The sequence below is a fragment of the Panthera uncia genome, chromosome B1 (assembly GCF_023721935.1).
Source record: "Panthera uncia isolate 11264 chromosome B1, Puncia_PCG_1.0, whole genome shotgun sequence".
NCBI classification, from domain to species: Eukaryota; Metazoa; Chordata; class Mammalia; order Carnivora; family Felidae; genus Panthera; species Panthera uncia.
Genome location: NC_064811.1, coordinates 190,999,638 through 191,022,534, shown reverse-complemented (window position 1 = coordinate 191,022,534; position 22,897 = coordinate 190,999,638).

Sequence of the window (22,897 nt, the reverse complement as noted above, 5' to 3'; positions counted from 1 at the left end):
GCATTCTTTTTTCCACCTAGTATTTTCAGTTACTGGGTAGAGATTTTAAAAATGCCTCCTCATACGGCAAAAACTTAAAACAATAAAACAAATTATGTGTGTGGAAGTAAATTTCAGAAAGATATTATTTAACAGGTGCAAAATGAAAGTCACTGGTGATCCCATCCTGGCATGGTGTCACCTGAATGGAAAAGCATTGTTGCGAGTAAAACAAAAGGTAAACAATAGATTTAATTGCACCCTGCTAACAAGCACATTAGAGCTTAGAAATATCTCAATTATCCAAATAGCAACTGCATAGAAAAGTATGATTCCAATTAAGACTTGAAAGCAAACTGAAAATTGACAGTGTCGAAAAGCACCTTGTACTGGATTCAGCTTAAAGTTACTTATCCAATTAAGGAAATGATCACTGGCGCATTGCCAAGAGTGGTATTTACGTCTTCCTTTTTGTTTGTTTGTTTGTTTTACATGATTTTTCTTCTCACAAAATACAAGAACCTAGTACTAATTCATTTTTTCCCCTGAAGTATGTCAAGCCTCTTAAACCCAAGTAAGCCTAAATTCAGTGAGGATCACAGAGGAGTTTTGTTTCTTATCCCATTTTAAAATCTCAAATGCATCTTCCTCAGCTCTATCTTGGCTCCTTTTGTTGTTTGTGATGTTTAGCTGTGTTTTGGCCTTTAATATACAACAACTCTGAACATGTTGGAGGAAATAAATTGATGCAGATTACACACGAAGTAAAACTGAGCTTAAACAGACCTCTCAAATAGTTTCTCTTTCCCAATACTATTCGTCCCCCTGCTACTGTGTTTTCCAAGGTGTTTTGTCCTCCCATGACTGTCCTGAATTTCTACACATTCTTGTCTCATTCTTGTTTGTTTAGGTTGGAAAAAAATATATTGTTCCTTTGAATTAACATTGAATGAACACTTATTTAAAAATACATTCGTGTTTTGAAGTAAAATTTATTAATATGACATTAAATTCAGAACATGTTTTTTTTTTCTGAACAAGAAGAAAATTTTACATCAGTTATTCTTTCCCTAACATGTCATGAACTGCCCTCAAACATTTTCTTCCCTATTTCTTTTCAATGATAATTTTTCATTAACGAAAGTAGAGACTATGAGTAAAATCAAATGATTTGATAAGGCATGCTAAATTTATATCTTTATGGAAGTATAATCACGTGAACAGAATAACTTTTTACTTTAATGAAAATGAAAATGAATCTACTTCCAATTCTGTTACATTTTATCACTCTACAGAACTTTAAAACAATAATAACAGGGTTTTAAGATTGAGGTGCCTGCTTCTGGTTGAAACTATACATATAAATATAATGATATTCCTCCTTTGCAGAGGATATCAAATTAAGGTTTTTATACTAAGTAGCATTACATGGTTGTCTTTATAATGCAGTCCATGAGGATTATTCTGGCTTTTTTCATAGAGTATTTCTTTTTAAATTTTATATTTATGTTTTTAAATTAAACTCTAGTTCTATGAACTCTACTTGTAGAAGTGTCTACTTTGTAATTTTGTGTTCGTTCGGGTTATTTATGGATTCTCCGCGGAGAAGAGCATCATTTCTTACTCCAGTGAACTGTGTAGCCTGCTCTGAGACTATCAAATCCAAGCCCTTACATCATGATGCATTCATGATAAGGCACCAACTTGTAGAATGGTCTCCCATACTATTTCCATCAGATATTTCTTCCGAAGTATTTCTCATAAGACACTTATGGTTTTAACATGCATTTAAATTTTTTTTAAATATTTTATTTGTTTTTGACAGAGAGAGAGAGACAGAGCATTAGTGGGGGAGGGGCAGAGGGAGAGGGAGACAGAGAATCCGAAGCAGGCTCCAGGCTCTGAGCTGTCAGCACAGAGCCTGACGCAGGGCTTGAACCCATGAACTGTGAGATCATGACCTGAGCCAAAGTCAGGCGCTCAACTGACTGAGCCACCCAGGCGCCCCAACATGCATTTAATTCCTAGATAGTCATCAATATTTATATGCTTGAACTTTTATCCTATTATTTGTTGGATAATTGCTACCATTAGATCACTTCCCAAAGGTTTACTTTTCAGGCTTGTATAGTGTTTCAATGTCGTATTATTTTGCAAAACATAGTTTTTAACACATGATTTTCAACTCGAGGTTTTAACCCAAGCTAATGAGTAATGGCAACCCATTAATACGCTTTATAAAAATTTTACCTTTACAACTTTTAGACATTTAATTATATTGTTACCAATATTTTATTTCATTAATTCTTATGTATGATGTTTATTTTGTTACCTTTACATCTTCATACTTTATATTTACCTTTACATTTTATAGAATGCATTACTATCATTTTATCTTTGTAATTCTTATCTTAACAATAATCATAGCTACAGCTACTAAAATATTATTAACACAGCCAAATATTTTAAAATCATAGTTATTTCATTATAAGCAAATGAGTTGGTTTCCAGTATTGCTGGATCGTTATATTTAAAGCCTGTGTCTGGGTGGCTCAGTCGGTTAAGTGGCCGACTTCGGCTCAGGTCATGATCTCGCGGTCCGTGAGTTTGAGCCCTGCATCGGGCTCTGTGCTGACAGCTCAGAGCCTGGAGCCTGTTTCAGATTCTGTGTCTCCCTCTCTCTGACCCTCCCCCGTTCATGCTCTGTCTCTCTCTGTCTCAAAAATAAATAAACTTTTAAAAAACAAAAAGCCTGTGTTATTTCATTAACTTTTAATTTTCTATCTACATTTTGCAGTGAATTACTCAAGTATGATCTTAATTTTATATAGCCAGAAAAAAAAAAAACATTAATGATGATAACATTTGCTGTTAATGTACTACTCACTCTTCTATTAACTATTTTAAACCCTTTGCTCATAAAAACGTGAGTTCGTAGAATCAAGAGCGAAAGGTTGTAATTTCCTTTCAAGATATTTCACGATGTGTATTGCTTATTTCTACTAGGGCATCTTACTCCTTTGACAGTATGTGTTTTGGGAATAAGCCTTTTTTGACCCAGGGCAATATTGAGTATATCAGAGCAGTTAATACTGCACAACGTGCAAAACCAATGGCGTGCATCAAAAGGGATGGGTATATATGAAGAGCAATTTGATTCATCCATTACTTTTCGAAGTAATGTGAGACTAACATGTAATTATTCCATGTGACAATGTGTTGCCTCTTAGCACCATGAAGGAAAGCATAAATACATTAAAAATGTCAGCAGTACAGAATTACTGAAAGGCAACAATAAATAGTACAGTGTATAAATGAAGCATAACCTCTCTTTAAGGCACTTTAAGTCTACAAAAGCATACTGATGATTTATTTTTAAAGTTTGAATTTTGGCATGTAATAAATTTTACTGTTCATAACTTCCCTTTATATTTATTATTCAAAAATGATAGGTGATTGGCAAATTTAAAAATCTATGTGAAAATTATATCCTCTTGTCTATTCAGTTATCATTGGAGATAGGCTGTTTTATTTCTTTAGTATCTGTATTAAACACATATACACACATATGTGCAGAAGTATAAAGTACATTTTTTTTAATGGACGGGGTAATGCGTCTCTTGCATTGAAACTGGTGAGAAACTTAACAGAAACCCATGGGGGAGGGGAAGGAAAAAAAAAAAAAAGAGGTTAGAGTGGAAGAGAGCCAAAGCATAAGAGACTCTTAAAAACTGAGAACAAACTGAGGGTTGATGGGGGGTGGGAGGGAGGGGAAAGTGGGTGATGGGCAGTGAGGAGGGCACCTTTTGGGATGAGCACTGGGTGTTGTATGGAAACAATTTGACAATAAACTTCATATATTGAAAAAACAAATAAATAAATAAAAAAAAACCTGTTTCTACTTAGTGATTGTTTTTTTTTTAATGTCTTGTGGAAGCCTGTATATTCACTCAGAGTTGAAGAAATGGAAAATAAAAAGGTGTTCTTAATAGTTGATTACATCTTTGAAAGTCTGGCATTTCTGATTCCTATTTAACCCTGTCACAAATAAAAAAAAGACCTAAAGCAAGTAAGTTGTAAAGCAGATTAGTCTTTATTACTAGGTCAATCTATTACTTTCAACATATTCTTGGGAAATTTTATTTTAGGATATGCAGTGGACAGATTTCTAAGGTGCTTCATACCCTTCCATAATCTTCCCTTGTATGTGTGTGTGAGTGAATATGACAGGATATCACTCACATGGTTAGACTATCTTACATGGCAAATGATATTTTGCAGATATAATTAAGGTCCCTAATCAGCTGATTTTGTATTAACCAACAAAGAGATTCCCATGGGTGGGACGGATCTAATCAGGTGACTCTTTTAAAGAGACTCAAAGCAGCAGGCACATTCAAGGCAAAAGAAATACTCCTCCCAGCCTCTAAAAAACCAAAGAAATATGCTGTGCACTGCCAGGGAGGGTACCATGTGGCAAGAGTGGCCCCAACGTGCTGACAGCAGTCCCTGGCGAACAGCCAGTCAGGAAATGGGACTTCATTTCAACAACTGCAAGGAGCTGAATTCTCACAAAACAAGTGAGCTTAGAAGAGGTGTCAGCTTCAGATGAGAAGACAGACTTGGCTGACACCTTAATTTCAGACTAGTGAGACTCTCAGCAAAGAACCCAGTTTACTCCATAATCCAGACTCCTGACTGCAGAAATGGGGAGATAATGAATTTGTCTTGTTTCAAGCAACAGTTTGTAGTAATGTGTTATGAAGCAATAGAAACTAATTCATACTATAAAGAAAAGGAGTAGAGGGATGTGGGGAGATATTAGGAAATTTGTAAAATATAAAAGATATTTTTAAGAAAAAAAAAAACAGAAAAATTTGAAGCATAAGGTATTTCATGTCAGATTTCCTATGCTTTATACTGAAGTTCCCAGGACAGAAGGCCTGTATCTTAGTCATTGTCCACTAATCTGATAAGTCATAAATTTTTTAAGTAGAAAGTTAACTGCATATATTGATACTGTGTCATATATATTGAAGCCAGAAAATTATTTTTCTTCTTTTTTTTCCACACTTATTTATTTTTCAGAGACATAGAAAGATGGAGTCTGAGCAAGGAAGGGGCAGAGAGAGAGGGAGACACAGAATCTGAACCAGGCTCCAGGCTCCGAGATGTCAGCACAGAGCCCAGCACAGGGCTTGAATCCATACACCATGAAGTCATGACCAGAGCTGAAGTTGAACACATAACTGACTAAGCCACCCAGGTGCCCCAGCCAGCAAATTATACTTATATGTACTGTCCCATCTTTGATATTTATCATTTATATGTTTAATTTATGTACATGACCGATACGGGAAGAGTGAATTGGAATACTGTCCGTGGTGTAAGTTTTATTATATGCTCATAAGCACAATTAAGCTCTTTTTTTTTTTATAATCATATCCAGATCTTAGTCAAAATATGATATTTAAAACTGGTTAAAATTTTAAGCACCTACCAGCCCTATGATCTTGAAATTTATAAGTAGTACTGAAATATATCTAACCATAATATGGACCTTGAATATATGAATGTAAATTTTAAAAACTTTATGGTACTCCCATGTACATGATTCAAACTCATTGAGAGAGGTGAGGTCAGCACTCACAGTGTTGTCATTCTTGCATCTAGCGAATGTTAATCCTATCAAAAGAGGAAATAATCTCTGAAGATAAATTTTCTGTGTCAATTTGCTAGTCTGTAGTCCCCAATTATTCAATCAAACACTGTTGAAGGTGTTGCTGACAAGATACTTTGTAGATGTGATTAAAATCCATAAGAAGTTGACCTTTAAATAAAGGAGATTATCCCAGATAATCTGGGTGGGCCCCACTCAATGAGTTGGAAGTCAAGAGCAGAAGTGAAGTTTCCTTTGGGGGAAACACAAATGTGCCCATGGATTTCAGCTTCTGCTCTTGCCTGAGAGTTCCAGCCCACCCTTCCTGATAGCCTGTCCTATGAATTTCATACTTGCTTAGGCAGCCTCCACAATTTTATGAGCCAATTCCTTGCAGTAAATCCCTTAATATATATACTTTACTGTTTTTTTATTTTCCCCCCTCCGGTAGAGCCCTGCCTGCTACATACCCTCTCTGCTTTGCGAACTTATAATGGCAAAGGAAACTCTCATGGATATAAAATCTTTAGGTAAATACAATACTTTTGTTTTACCATCATCAAGGGCATGATATTTAAACTAAACAAACAAAGCTCATAATAGACGAACACACCTATCATAGAGCAACTGAAAATTGGCAGCTCTAACAATTAATTCTGGGTTTTAGGAAATATTCAAATATTTGTACATCTTCATAATACGTGCTCAAAATAAATAGTGCTTAATACATGTTCTATGTGTATATGATTATTGCTGAATTGATTTTCAGTTGGAACTATGCATATTCATACCTTACGTGAATTTTTCACTTTGAATTATGCATATACACGATGTACATGAAGGATATTATGCAAAACAACAACAAAAAAGCTAAGAGGAATAAGGAGAGCTTTGGAGAGAGCATGTACTCTCTTGTGAGGGCAAGCTTTCAATGGCATTGAGGTCATATCACCAGGGATTCAATCATTTCTGACAATCCCTTCAACAGCAAGGATTATGGGCTGACATCTCATTATTGAAGTACTGAAACATGAATAATTTGTTCTACACTGATGGTCATGAGATACTGAAAGCCATACAGTTATGGGGTCATATCTCTAAAGAATACATTTTAAAAAGATTACAAAAGAATAATGATGGGAAAGAAATATTAACGAAAGCTATATAATTTTATACATATCTTATGATTTTTACATGTATCTTTGTTTTTATAATTAAAAAAGACAGTTATCATATTAATCTTGCTTATGCAATAAAACTGTTTTTCTAAAAATGTATATTTGCCTCACTTGCAAATTTTCTAAGAATTTAAATGCCAGAAAAATAATAAAAGTGAGAAAAAGAACAGAATAAAATGTAGTACTTATTTTAAAATTAAAGATTGATTGCATCATCTCTCTTGGGACTGAAAATATACACTTTCTTCTTTCTCTGATTTTGCTCATATCATATACAATGAAGAATAAAGATGCAAAGTAGTTACATGCTCAAAGAAGAGAGTAGTTTGAACACACTATCAGAAGATGTCTGGCAAATGTAAGTATAAACATTGTGTTTATTTATGAATAGTATTCATAAAGAAAATGTTGCTTTTGAAGGATATATGATACTACTCATATTTAAAATAGAAAATAGACATAATAAGTTTTGTAATCATTTTAATTTTTTTCCTGAAGTTTATTTGTTTATTTTGGGGGTAGGGAGGGGCAGGGAGAGGTGGGGAGAGAATCCCAAGCAGGCTCCTTGCTGTCAGCTCACGGCCTGACACAGGGATCTATCCCACCAACCGTGAGATCCTGACCTGAGCCAAAATCAAGAGTCCGATGCTTAGCCACCTGAGCCACCCAGGTGGCCGTGGAGTAAAGATAGATCTCAAAGAGGGTCACATAGATTTTCTGACTGATGAAATTGAAGTATAGAAACATTGCATGTTTCTCTTAACTCTGTAATTTATGTAACATTTAGCGATATTCTCTTAAATAATGTAGTAATCCATGTCAAGAAAATTGAGCTTATAGAACTACGAATAAGACTTATTGGCCTAGGATTTGTGTGAATATGTATGTATAATGAATATGTGTATGTGTTTATCATACATATACATATTAATATTTTTATTTCAATAAGTACTAATGATTTTCCTAAATTTGACTTTCTCCAGATATTTTAGGCTTTGCTTTCTCTATCTGCAACTTCAGATACTATTTTATTTTGAAAATGTATCTGAAATTAAATAATTTCTTCAAATGTCACAGTGAAGTCATTCTTATTTCTTCTCTTTTGCTGATATTAAATCACGAATAAGAACACTCTTTATGTTCATACAGACATATATGTAAGGATACAATGTTCGCGTGTAGCTTGAAATAAATATGTATTTGAATATTGATACAAAGGGAACAGTATTGTCTTGATTTTCAATAATTCAGAAGTTAATATTTGAGAACAATTACACACATTTTTATTTATACTCAAAATTAAGATCGCATGATTGCTACAAGAAAATCATAGTTAAAGTGATTTAAAATTCAAGAAGCACATTGATTAAATCACACACAAAGAAATTAACATAAATGATATTCTCTTTAATATAAACAAAAGTATAAAAGCTTCTGAAACAAATGGGAAATTTTTCTATGAAGAATTAAATCCATCATCAAGTTAAAGAAGCATGTATTATAACCTACCTCAGATCTGCAGGGAGCGGACTGAATCCCTCAGCACAATTTAAATTGCAGGGGCAGAGACATTTCTGTGCGCGTAGGTAACTTGTCTGTCTCCCCCAGAATTTGTGTAGTGCATGGTCAGATCTGGTGACTTAAAATGCAGCCTGAACAAGAGTGTGACTGGAGGGATGGCTTCATCTACATTTTCTCCATGAATGTAGTGCAATGCAGTAATTGTAAAGTGCCTGCCTGTCTTTAATGAATCGATAATTCTATATGTTAAAAACTGCCTGTTACAGTGTGTTTAATGGCTACAGTTCCACATTATATCGTAATCTGCCTTCTCTAAAAAAGGCAGTAAGTTTTTTTCTTAGAATGAATCAGAAAAGGAACAAGTTTCTGACGAACTTTGAGTTCAGGAAGACAGAGGTCCTAAGAGATCTAATGACTTGAGGAACTGATTGATCAAAATGATCAGAGGCAGAAAGGCTATTAAGCAGGCCTCCGAGGGCAGAGCAGGAATGACATAAATGATACAGTGAGCCATTTAAGTACATTTTTCTCACTGGGGGTACCTTCTAAAATGCAGTTTAGTTGGCCCCATGCCCTAGGGTAATTTCAAGGCTAGTGGTCCTGAAATCACATTGTGAGAGACATTGCTTTAAGAGCTCTTTTTCCTTCCTCCGTTCCATTTTCCTCAAACTATGGTGTTTAAAGGTATGAAGGTTTGAAGGTATGAAGGTATGAAGTTTAAATTTGTTTTTAAGAATATATCCACTTTTAGATCCATAACTGTACCATGATTAAAACTATAGATGTTAAATGAGACTGACAAAACTATCTTTTGCACTTTCCTCCTTCTCTCCTTCATGTTACAAATATTCATTAGCTTTTTAACTGAGTTTTCCACATGTACTGTTACAATATCTTACTTTCTCCTTCATAACCCCGTCTTCCACTCCCACATCCTAATAAATTGTCCATCATACAAAACACCAATGAATTCCCAATCACCATGTATGAAGGCTTCCCTTATTCCATATTCATTTTGATGTCTGTGTGTAGTTTAACACTCTCCTGGAAAGTTCATTTTACAAACAAATTTTCCAAGGTGACCATTGTGTTTTATGAGATGCTTTGTTTAAAAAAAAAAATCCATCGTGAACAAATAAGTGTGGTTTGGAATGAACAAAATCAAACAGTTCTTTCTGTTGGGATTTCTCAGAATCTTTCGTATTAGAAATGTACATTGTCAGGGGTGTCTGTGTGGCTCAGTCAGTTGAGCAGCCAACTCTTGATCTTGGCTCAGGTCATGATCTCATGATTCATGGGATCAAGCCCTGTGTGGGGATCTACGCTGACAGTGCAAAGCCTGCTTGGGATTCTCTTTCTGCCTTTCTCTGCCGCTCCCCTGCTTTCTCTCTCTCAAAATAAATAAACCTAAAAAACAAACAAACAAAAAAAAAAAAAAGAAAGAAAGAAAAAGAAAGGAAGAAAGAAAGAAAGAAATGTACTCTGCCAACTTTCAAGAGAGAAAACAGAGCATCTGAATTCTCTACATTAGTTTGACCATGCAACCTGACCTTACAATTCCTAAAAGTGGTGTTTTGCATTTAAATGCTCTAGAAATACTGCTCAAAGCTATCATGATTGTCTAAATGTTTTTTAAAAACTTTCTGTTACTTCCCCTCTTGCTCCCTTTCCTTCTCTGTTTTTTTTTTCCCCCTTTTCTTCTCTGAGGTAATTTTTTTAGAAAATAAGTCCATAAAGCAATTTGTACATCATTGTATCTTAGGGCTTAAAACATATAGAAATATATTCGTCAACTGCAGTGCATAGGTAGTAGACAGGACCCAAGGTGCATGGGAATAAGGAAATAACATCAGGTAATAATGTGAATCTATAGGAAAAAAATGCAGAGTATCAGAAATGGTAAATAAGGTTAATATAAAAAAAAGACCAACACTTACTCTCTACTTGCTCTCTTTTCTTCTCTTACCTTTTTAAATGACACAAGATATTACAAAGTAATGCATATAACAATGTTTTGTTTGGGTCTGTCATATACATAGGCTTAATATGTATAACAATAATATCACAAGAAAGAAGGATGGAATGGAGCTACATAGGAAAAATAGTATCTATATATCACTGGTATCAAGTTATTGCAAATCTGAGGTTGGCTTTGCTAAGTTAAAAGGTATATAAGTAATAGGGGTGCCTGGGTAGCTCAGTCAGTTGAATGTCTGACTTAGGCTCAGGTCATGATCTCACTGCTCCTGGGTTTGAGCCCCACATCTGGCTCTGTGCTGATAGCTCCAAGGCTGGAGACTGCTTCTGATTCTGTGTCTATCCTCTTTCTCTCCTCTTCCCCTGCTCTCTCTCTCTCTCTCAAAAATAAACATTAAAAATAAATTAAATGTATATAAGTAATAGAGCAAAAACTGAAAGATTTCAAAAAATATATAAAGTCCTAAAGAAGTTGAAATTCTTTAGTAAAAAATAGCCACATAATGAAAAATAATGCATTAAAGGAGGAATAAGAAACCAAAATACACAATACATAGTCAACAAAAAGAAAAAAGTGGATGTTAATCCAATCAAAGCAATAGTTATATTAAAAGCAAATAGATTGAACAATCTGCACAAGAGGCAGTTTATCTGTTGGAACATTCATATTCAGATCTATTCAGTCTGCAGAAGGAACAAGATGAAAGGAAAATAATGGAAGAAACATCCCAGGTAAAACTCAGTCATGAAAGAACAGTAAGGACTATATTAACATCACAGAGAATAAACCATAAGTGAAACAACATATTATCAGAAATAAAGGATATTTCAAAATGATAAATGGGTCAATCTATCATCCAAATGTAACAATTATAAATATGCACGTACCTAAAAATAGAGCTCTAAAGTCATGGGGAAAAAAATCAACAAGTTTAAAAGCAGAGGTGAACAATTCAACAAAAACATTGAGAAGCATGACACTTACAATAATCAATTGTAAGACAGAACATGAGTCAGAAAATAATAGACTTGAAGGACATTCTAAATAAGCTAGACTTAACAGACATCTCTAGAACCCTCCACCAGACTATGGTAGAATACACATTCTTCTCCAAAGCAAATGCAACAACCCCAAGGATAGACCATATGATAAACCATTCTCAGTAAATTATGTAATTTAAAAATGTGCAAGTTGATAAATTCTGACAATGTTACACATTATCAAGACCATATAAAATCTCAAGGGACTCCAAATAACCAAAACAAACTTGGAAAAAATGAGGAAGTTGTGGGTCTCACACTTTTTGATTTCAAAACTTACTACATAGCTATTATAATCAAAACAATGTGATTAGTAGCAAAAAGGGAGACATACAGACCAGTGGAAGAGGATTGGTAGCCCAGGCATAAATTCTCACATATACGGTCAAATGATGTTCAACAAGGGTGCCAAGACTATTCAATGAGAAAAGGAAAGTCTTTTCAATAAATGGTGCTGAGAAACTGGATATCGATATGCAAAAGAATGAAGTTGAATTCTAACTTTCCATCATAAACAAAATTTAACTGAAAATGGATCAAAATCTATGTAAGAGCTGAAAGTATAAAATGCTTAAAAGAAAACAAAGGGAGAAAGTTTCATGTCTTTGCATTTGTCAATGATGTCTTGGGTATGTCATCAAAGGTACACAGAACAAAAGAAAACAATAAATTGGACCTTATAAAAATTGAAAAAAATGTGCATCAAGAGAGTGAAGAACCATCAAAAGAGTGAAGAACCAACCAACAGAATGAAAGAAAGTATTTGCAAGTCATGTATTTATTAAAGGGTTAACATCCAGAATATACATAGAACTATAATTCAACAAAAAGAAAACTAAGAACTCAAAAAAAGAAGCCAAGGATAATCTCTTCAACAAATGGTGTGGAACAAATAAACATCCACATACAAAAGAATAAGGAAAAAACATGAATCTAGATACAAACTTTACACTCTATAAAAATCAACACAAAATGGATCATTGATCTAAATGTCAAATGCAAAATCATAAGACTCCTGGAAGATAACATAGGAGAAAACCTAGATGACCTTGGGTATGGTGATGCCTCTTAGAGATACAATATCAAAGATTTGACCTATAAAAAGAATAACTGATTAGCTGGACTTCATTAAAAGTATAAACTTTTGCTCTGTGAATGCAAGTATCAAAGAAATGACAAGGTAAGCCACACTAGGAGAAATTACTTGCAAAGGAATCATCTGATAAAGGACTGTTATCCAACATACGCAAGGAATTCTTAAAACAACAATAAGAAGATACACAGCTTTACTTTTAAAAGGGTCAAAGACCTGGGGCACATGGTCAGTCGGTTCAGCATACAACACAATTTCAGCTCAGGTTCTGATCCCACGGTCATAGGATCAAGCCTCCCAAGCTCAGTGTGAATCCTGCTTGAGATTCTGTTTCTCTCTCTCTCTCTCTCTCTCTCTCTCTCTCTGTGTGTGTGTCTCTCTCACTCCCTCCCTCACTCCCTCTCTCCCTCTCTCTGTACCTCTGTCCCTCTCACCCACTCACATTCTCTCTCACTCAAATAAAATAAATAAATAAATAAATGGCCAGACACCTTCATAGACACCTCAGCAAAGAAGATCCACAGATGGCAAATAAGCATGTGAAAAGATGTTCCACATCTTGTATCGTTGGGGAAATGCCAATGGAAACAATAATAAGATACATGGACCTATTAGAACAGCCAAAATCCAGAACACAGACGACACCAGTTGCTGGCAAGGATGTAGAGTAACAGGAACTCTTCTGAGTCATGGCTGATGGGTATGCCAGACGATACAGCTGCTTTTGGAAGACAGTTTGGTACTTCTTACGAAACTAATCATAGTCTTGCCATATAATCCAGCAACTGTGCCCCTTGCTATTTCCTCAAAGGGGCCAAGAGCCTGTGTCCACACAGGCTGTACACAGCCTGTACACAGAAAACCTGTACACAGAAGTTTACAGCAGTTATACGCACAACTGCCAAAGGCTGGAAGCGATCAACACGTCCTGCAGTTGGTGAATGGACAAATAAACAATGGTACAGCCACATAGTGGAGTACCCCTCCACTTATTCATCACTAAAAAGAAAGAAGCTATCAAGTATGAAATGATAGAGAGAAACTTAATTGCATGTCCTTAAGGGAAAGAGATGAATCAGAAAGGCGACAGACTCTATAATTCCAACCGTATGACAGGCTGGAAAAGGCAAAACTATGGAGACAGTAAAAGAATCAGCTGTGCCAGAGATTGGGGTAGTGGGAGAAAGATGAATAGGCAGAACACAAGGGACTTTGAGGGAAGTAGAAATACGATGTATAATATTACAATGATGGGTATACACCATTATACATTTGTCCAAACCCATAGAATTACAGCATGGAGAGAAAGCCCTAAAGTAAACTTGACTTTGTGATTATGATATGTCAATGTAGTTTCATCAGGTGTAATAAATTCACCACCCTGGTGGGAACTGTTGTTCATGAGGGAGGCTGTGCACGTGTCAACTTGAGAGATATGTAGGAGATTTCTGTACCTTCCTTGATATTTTATTGTAAATCTAAAACTTCTCCATAGAAAAGTCTTTACATATATTTTTACAAATGGGTCAAGGACTTAAATAGCTATTCCTTCCAAGAAGATATAGTAATGATTCATGAAAAGATGCTCTCAACATCACTAATGGTTAGTGAAATGCAAATCAATACCACAATGAGATTCTACCTCACACACATTAGGGTGACTCTTATATATATATATAAAAGCAATAAAGAGATTATAAGTGTTAGCAAGGATGTAGAATAAAAGGAACCTTTGTGCACTGCTAGTGGGAATAGATAATGGTGCAGCTTCTGTAAAGAATGTGTAATGGTTGCTCAAAAAATTAAACAAAATAACCTTATGATCGGGAAATTCCATTTGTAGGGGCACCTAGGTGGCTCAGTCAGTTAAACAACCGACTTTGGCTCAGGTCATGATCTCACCATTCATGGGTTCAAGCCCTGTGTCAACTGTGTGCTGACAGCATGAAGCCTGCTTCAGATTCATTCATTCTCATTCTCTCTCTCTCTCTCTCTCTCTCTGTCTGTCTCTCTCTCCCTCTCCCTTTCTCTCTCCCTCTCCCCCTCTATCCCCTCCTAGTCTCTCTCTCTCTCAAAATAAATAAACTTAAAAAAAAATTCCACTTGTAGGTATATACCCCAAAGAAATGAAAGCTGGGACTCAAACAGACATTCGTACAAAATGTTCATGGCAACATTATTCACATTAGCTCAAAGGTGGAATCAACCCAAAAGCCCAATAACGGATGAACAGATAAATCAAGGCAGTATGTAAATCTAATGTAATACTATTCAGTCTTAAAAAGAAATGACATTTAATACATGCTACAACATGGATAAATCTTGAGAGCATTATGCTAAGTGAAATAAGTCAGACACAAAAGGACGAATATTGTATCATCCACTTAAATGAGGTACTCAAAATAATAAAAATCATAGACACGAAAACGAGAGCAGTAGTTATCAGAATAATCCAGGGGTAGAGAGAACGAGGAGTCAATTTTTAAAACATAATTCCCTAAACAAATAAACAAAACAAAACAAAACAAACAAAAAGCACATACATTTAACAGGGAGCCATATTAAAATCTCTACGATTTTTATTGTTGGATTATGTCAGAGGCCATATTCTGCAAATCGCTAAATTGCCCCTTCATGAGAGCCTAACTACAAGAATTTTTTTTTTCCAGATATAAGAATCAACAGAAATGTGTTCTTTTGATTTACTGGGATATTGTATATATTAAACAGTGAGTTCTATAACTGATCAGTTTGAACTGTTTTGCATTGCTGATCAGAAAGTAGATTTCCATTTACCATGTAGTATGTGTTAACACCCACTCCTTTGCAGTAAAATTTCTTTTGTTTTCATTGTACAATTTGAACATAACTTTTTTTCATGTGGCCTTTCTGAAACATATCTTCATTTAAAAAAAAATGTGTACTTTATAAAAAGTGTGCACGTTTCTCTGTGGCCTACCATCCATCCTCTTGCTCAACTCATTTCGAAACAGAATGTAAAATAAATTGTATAGTATTTTTTCCATTTATCTTTACGCTTTCTTATAAATGGCTGCACATAGGGCATAGAAAACACTTAAATATATATTGAACTGATTATTTGTAAGGATTACAATAAAGAGGCAGATTGGTCTGAGAAACATACTAAAACGGTAGGAACCATATTTTCCAGACATCAATATTTATCGTAACACCTAGTGTTATAAAAATGATGGCAGTTGTCCTTTTGACCACTAATTGTTAGGTCCCAAACACTTAATGTAAAGTGTCATCTTTATAAAGGAAAAAAAGAAGTTTGTCTATTTTTTAGAAAGCAAGGCTAATATTATTTAATAATTATGACTAGAAGATATTTATGCCAGTAATGATTCAAATATTTTAATGATTCAAATATTTAAATTATTAACTTCATGATTATAAATATATACATCATTAATTCAATAATTAATGGTTCAAATATTTAAACTTAAGTTGACTGAAATTTTAGACAAAATCAAAATAGAGTGAAACCTAATAAGGGCTCGTCTATGGCTTACTCATTTAAAATTTTAAAAATATATAAGGATTATAAACCTTTCTCAGTTCTTCAAAACTTTGTATAAGATTTTCTTAATGGCAAGAAAGTTAATGAAATTTTGCAAAGGCAGATTAAAGAAATAATATGACCAACCAAATTTGCCTTTAATGATGAATTCCTTTAGCATTGAATTATACGTATGTCCCATAAGTCTGATGATCTTAAGGATACATTCATTTTAATGTTATTTAATAAGATGAGAAATAAATTATTAATCTGCATTTTAAGGATATTTCTATTTTATTATACATTTAAAAATGTTCTATGTTAACATATACTTGCTGGGAAAAACATTGAAAACGGCCTATGGAGCACAATAGTTTAAGGGTTAGTAACTATAGTAAAAGGTGGGTGGCTTTCAGCATTTCCCTGACACAATTTAATGCTTTCCCAGCATAGGAAGTGCCTGTAGTAAGGATTTTTTCTAGAAAAATGTATTCTTATGTTACTCCGTCTGAAAAGTTTAATTCTAATATCTGCCTAACCATATTTTATCAATTCTCACGCATATCTCAATTAGTAAAACTGTGAAAAGTCAAAAAAATGTGTCTCTTATAATTAGAATCCCTAGAATCTTTAATTTTAAAATAATCTTACAATAGTAATAATCATCGCCATTATAATTATCTGATAATATCCTAATAGTGATTTAGGTGTTAATCATAAAGCTTTCAAAATGCAATATACAATTATATAAATTTATTATTATATGATCAAATCCCAAAATCCAGTCCTAATCATAAATCCCAATTTGAATCCTAATTTAAGCAGTGGAGAAAGAGCTTAAATTACACAGTGGGCTGATTTTGTAATTTTTAATTATTTTACTTGTTAAAAGTTAAATCAACTTCTATCAGACACTTTAAATTACTTTATATTGTTAAAACAGCTAAATTAAAATTTAAGGGGAAAAACAGAACTACAGTAGAGAGGAACACATAGTTGCAATAATGGAATAAAACAGAACAGTTTGCACTTTTTAGAAGGAGAATAAGCTATCGGAAAGTTATCAAAATACTCATCAATGCTATCTCCCTTTTATGGTCAAGTGAAATAAATTCCAAGATGAGTGACAAAGAGCTTCTGCATTAAGCAGCTTGGATTATATTCACTGGAATTGTTCCTACTGCTGTTATTACATATGATGATATAAATTACAAGTAAGGTGGCCATGTGACAGGGTGAAAAATTTTTGAGCTTTGAAGCAAAATCATACTGGCTTTAAGATCTAGCACCGTAGTGTATCACTTGGACAGCTCCTGAGACATCCTTTAAGCTCTGTGACTTAGATGTCATTATGCATGGGGAAGGGGGATCATTTCTTCTTTGGAGGGCTTTTGTAAAATGAGGAGTAATTTAATATTCCAGGGAATCTGGCAGATTAGCATTTGGAAGTCAACACTTGACAAAACAAATTGTCCTATGGAGGGCGGTAGGTTGGGGGGGCGGGGATCAAGAAATCTTTTGTGGAGGAATTTGTTTTTTAGAAGGGACTTGAATGATAGCTTTTGTTAGAGCAACTGCTGCATATTTCTTACATGAAGAACATGAGAAAAGGCAATCATGTGCTTTAAGCAAGGTGCTTGGGACATGGGTAAAAGTAGGGAATATGGAATATACGTGTAAACAGGATGTGACACAGAGAATCACACTCATGTGAGAATCTGGCCCCTTCTCACTACCTCACTACTTCCTCTGCCTCCACAGTATCAGCCTAACTGTTCTTATTTCCACCCATAGGTTCCTTCTGCTATTTTCAACACAGAAGTTAGTGTAATACTGTTAAATTTAAATGAGAAGCCAAATAAAAAAATAGCAAATATCGCATGATCTTATTTATGTGTGAAATCCAAAAAAAGTCAAACTTATACAAGCGGAGCAAAATGGTGGTTGCCAGGGATCAGGGTGGGGGAAATGGAGAGATGTTGGTCACAAAGGGTACCACGTGTCAGCTACACAGGGTGAATAAGTTCTGGGGATAATCTACAGGTCACAATACAGTCTTGTATACTTGAATTCACCAAGAGAGTTTATCTTAAGCATTCTCAGCACACACGCGCACACACACACATTGTGACTATGTGAGGCAGTGAATGTGTTAACTTGATTGCGTCCATCATTTCACAATTTACATGCATATCAAAACATCATGTGTACCTTAAATGTAGACAGTTCTGATTTGTGAATTATACTTCAATAAAACTAGAAAAAGAAATCAAAATCAGATCAGGCCACTATCCTGTACACACACCCCCACCCCCGAAGCTTCTTATGTCATTCAGAGTAGATGCCAAATTCCTTAAAACGGACTCAAAGGTTTCACAAGATGTGGTGCCTGTTATTGATTTGACTTTGCTCCTATTCCCTACTTCACTCCAGCCTCATGTCTCACCAGTTTTGCTTGAGCTTGCTAAGCATAATTCTTTTACAGGGTCTCTACTCTTGTGCATTGACTACTTAGAATTCTCTCCTTCCCATAGACACACAACTCATTTACTCACTTCCTTTAGGTTGTAATTTATAAAACAGTGAGGTCTTTTCTGGACACTCCAGATAGATGCCCTTCTTCGACACTTTCTCCAAATTTATTTTGTCTTTGGTACTTATCTCAGTCAAAAATACTCATATTTCTCTGTTATTTCTCCCATTTATTACCAATTCTCTACTATAGAATAGAAATATCTGGCATATTGTAGCACTCCATAAATAATTATTTGTCAAGGGGCCAAATGAATGAACCACCAAGAAGATAAGACATAAAAAAAACCCTAAATTTTCTCTGCAAAGGCAAATGGTCAACCCCACAGGAATAAATTATTTGTTCAGTTGATTTAAAAAAAACATTTATTATACAACTACAAGATGTCTGACACTATGCCAGACTCTAGAAATTCAAAGTCTCTCTCTTTTCCTCAGTTTAAGGACAGAGAAATGGATCTATTTAGGTGGACTACCAAACATAATTACTGCCTGAGTCACATTTTGAAGTATTTTGTGCCCTTGGGGTAACAAATGAGTATTAAGATACTGTGATCCGACTTTTGAAAATAGAACTTTACTTTTTCCACTCTCTTGCCACAAATATCTCCTACTCTCCTGTTTAAGGAAAAGTTACAATGCTCATAACATTTGAAGATGTGAAGAAATCCACCTTATAATTACAAAATATATCTTGTTTAATGAACAAGAACCCTAGGTATTGGTCAACTAATTTAATTCAAAATCCAAATAAATATTTAAATTATTTGGGAGGAAACTAAACAAACAAATGAACAAAACCCCCAAACCCTTCTAATTATAAAAGATATACAGGATTGGAAATGAATAGCATTCTAATTTACATAAACATGCAGACAGGCATTTATAATTATACTCACTTGTATACCTGTGAATTTAGGTTATACCTAATACATGGCAAATTAGATAAACACATTTATTTATGTTTAAAAAGAGTATTGCCAAATACCAAGGTAGGCTGTAAGAAACTACTCCAGAAATATTCTAATGGAAAGAAAGCTTTTTTTCTATCTATTCAGTGTAGGTAACGGAGTAGGGAGAGAAGTCAAAGGTCTACATGGGTAAGCAACATGATGGAGCTGACGTAGTGAGGGTGTACACCTTCCTTTTTTTTCTTTTTTCTTTTCTTTTCCCTTGCTTTCCTTCTTTACTTATTTTTTTTTTTTTTTTTTTTTTTACAAATTAGGACAATAGCTCCCCCCCCAACGTTAATGAAACACATATATCAAGAAATATAAACTAAAATATATTCACATTTTTAAAATACATTAAGAGTATTCACGAGAGTTTTCCAAATGGATATGACAGACTAGAGCACAAGGAATATTGTTTTATGTTTTTTGCTGTTAAAGGCACTTCATTGGAAATACTTGAGAGACACTTAACTAAGAGATTAACATGGTAGTGTTTGGAAATTTTCAAACAATTAGTAATCAACAATTATTGGTCATCTAATTCATGTGACAAATATTGTGGCCAGGAACAATACAAGAAAAAGAGAAATTAACAGGATGAATATTATCCCGAACATATAGATCTTACACTCATGTTCTTGTGCTCTTGGAATTTCCATAAGGAAATAGAGATATTCCAACGCAATTAGATCATACCACAATACTTAGTAACAAAGGTTTTGAAAATTATGCAGACCCATTAATTCATTGACAAACATGAATTTATCAAACATACAAAAAATGGCATTCTAAAGATAAATAAGCTTACCTTCAAGGTGTTCATAGTTTTAAGTAGGTTAAGATTTTGAGGGGAAAGCATTAAAATGATTTAAAAAAAATTGAAAACTTCAAAAACAATCCAAAAGAAAAAAAAATCAGAATTTAAGACAACATTTAGAAAAATATAAAGAATGTGAAACAGAAAATAAAGAATGGTGAAGAACAGATGTGGGAGAAAATTTCTGGCACACATCATTTACCACATGCTGGCCATGAATCGACACTCTTTTATTTATTATAAAAATATATCTACAAGTTGAGGGCATAAATGGGAATGATACATTTTTCTTTTTTTTTGTATGACAATACATTTAAGAATGGACATCCTACTGCAGTATAGAAAAACTAACAGTAATAGAAGGCAAAAATCATATATAAAGAGTACCTTGCTACAAATTTAAACACCAAGCAATTAATATGTTCCGCAGTATTATCTTCATTCTGAAGGAACTATTACATTATGAAAACATAGGAAAAATTTCTACTTTAAGCAAAATAATTATTCATTTTGACAATTCCTTTTTTTTTTTTTTCCAATTGAGGTAATAAGCCAATATGTATATGATGTAAAAACTGGCAATGGTATAGGAACCTGCTATAAGCTGAGGGGAAAAGCAATGTAAAAGAAACCTAAACCCAGAAAATAAATAGGAAATTTGAATGAAAATGACATCAACCTTTAACTTTTCATTTCTACTAAAAAATTATAGTAACATTTAAAATTATCTTTTCTTCCCGTATTTTAACCACCATCCTCCTTAAAAAGGAGTTATAATAAACAGATTTATAAACAATGAGTTATACTATAAAAATAACATAAAATCACATAGGAGGGAAAAAAAGAATAATGAGTGAGAATAAGATTTAGATGGTGCATAAACTGTAACTTTCTGAAGAATGCTCCCTCCCACTATGACTCATTCCCACATAGAGTGACTAGAAACTATTTTCTTTTTCCTTTCTTTCAATTATATACACACACTCCCACTTGCACACACACACACATGCACACACACTAGTTGTATTGGTATATGCTTTATGTATATGTTAAAAAATATTTTTAAATATTAAGAAAAAGTATTACTCATAAGTCTATGTTGTATAAAAACTGTCGTTAATTATCACCATGTCTGCATTCAAGTGAAGTAGGGAAGAGAAACATTTCAAGAAACTAACCATTGAGTCTATATTACTCGATGGGGTTTTACAAAGAACAGGGGTTGCTCAAGTGTTTTTACAAATAACAGAATTCATTCTGGCTACTTAAAATAAAAATTCAGTAAAAGGCAGTAGGTAATTCACGGAGTCAACACCAGCAAACATAACATTGTATGTCAATATTACTTCAATTAAAAAAAAGAAAGCATCATGGTAAAACTGATACCAGGGTGTCTCTTCTTTCTCATGGGTGGGTAAGAGTTGATATCTCTTAAAGCCTCTTTTACTCTTGCTGTTTACAGCCAATTCAAAGGCTCTTGAAAGTGCATTTGATAGAAAGACCCTCAGTTATTTGCCTACATGTGAGCTATAAGGAATGGTAGGACAGTAAATTTCCATCCCTCTCATTTAGCTATAATACTACATTTATGATCCATTCTGAAGTTTAAAGTTAAATATCATCAATACAATATATGTTAATTAAGAAAGTAATGAGAAAAGAGAAAAATGAAGAAAAATTAAGTCATGTAAACAAATACACATCACATTAAGGAAGAAAGCACGGTTTATGATCGTCATTCTCATTTATGAAGTTGGGTACAGGGTGTTATTGACATTAAGTACCTCAGTCAGTTTCCTCTGACAACCCAGCAGGAACCTCAGTTCCTGTTTGTTTTAACAGTCAGAGTGAACCAGACTTTCACTACTAAGGAATATGTAGCCCAATGCCCCTTATGTAGAATTCGCTTAGTCTCCCATTGTTTCCTCTCATTATGGAAGTAAGTATAATTTTCTCAAATAAACTTTTTCCTTAGAGGACTAGCAGCTATATTCCTCCTGATCACTGAAATCACCTGCATGAAAGAATGCAGTAACTACTTTTTTTTCCTCACTGAGTGGTTTGAGGAACGTTAAATAGGCCGTTTCCAAATCAATAGCAATATTGATGAAAACTGTGATCAGATACTCCATGATAAATGCCAGTCAAATTACAACCTTGGCTCCTTTTTTCATAAAGTCACACTGTATAATGGACTATAGGAGAAAGCTTAGGAAACCCACTTGTGTACCAGCCCTGCTAGTCCTCCTCAGTGTTGAGGACCTTATTCCCAACCACTGGAACTCATGGGTCGAAAAAGGTGATCTTAAATATTTCATGGTAGTAGAATAAGAGTATAATACCACATTCCAAACTTAGCCTCTGCTGTACTCAAAAATCTTCTTTCCCTAGATACCCTGCCCCAAAAGGAGGATTTTGTGCAAACACTGGTGGAAAATGGTGCTTCTGTGTCAAACAGGACAAATAGTGTCTAACATTTATCTATTAGAAGAGTGACACTTTCCATTAGATAAATGAAGCACAGCCATTTTGTTGGACTGGCCTATTCCCAGAATTAGAGACTGGATAAATGGGTTGTGGCAAAATGTACATCAATTTGTTCTTTTTTTCTCTTCTCATTCTAA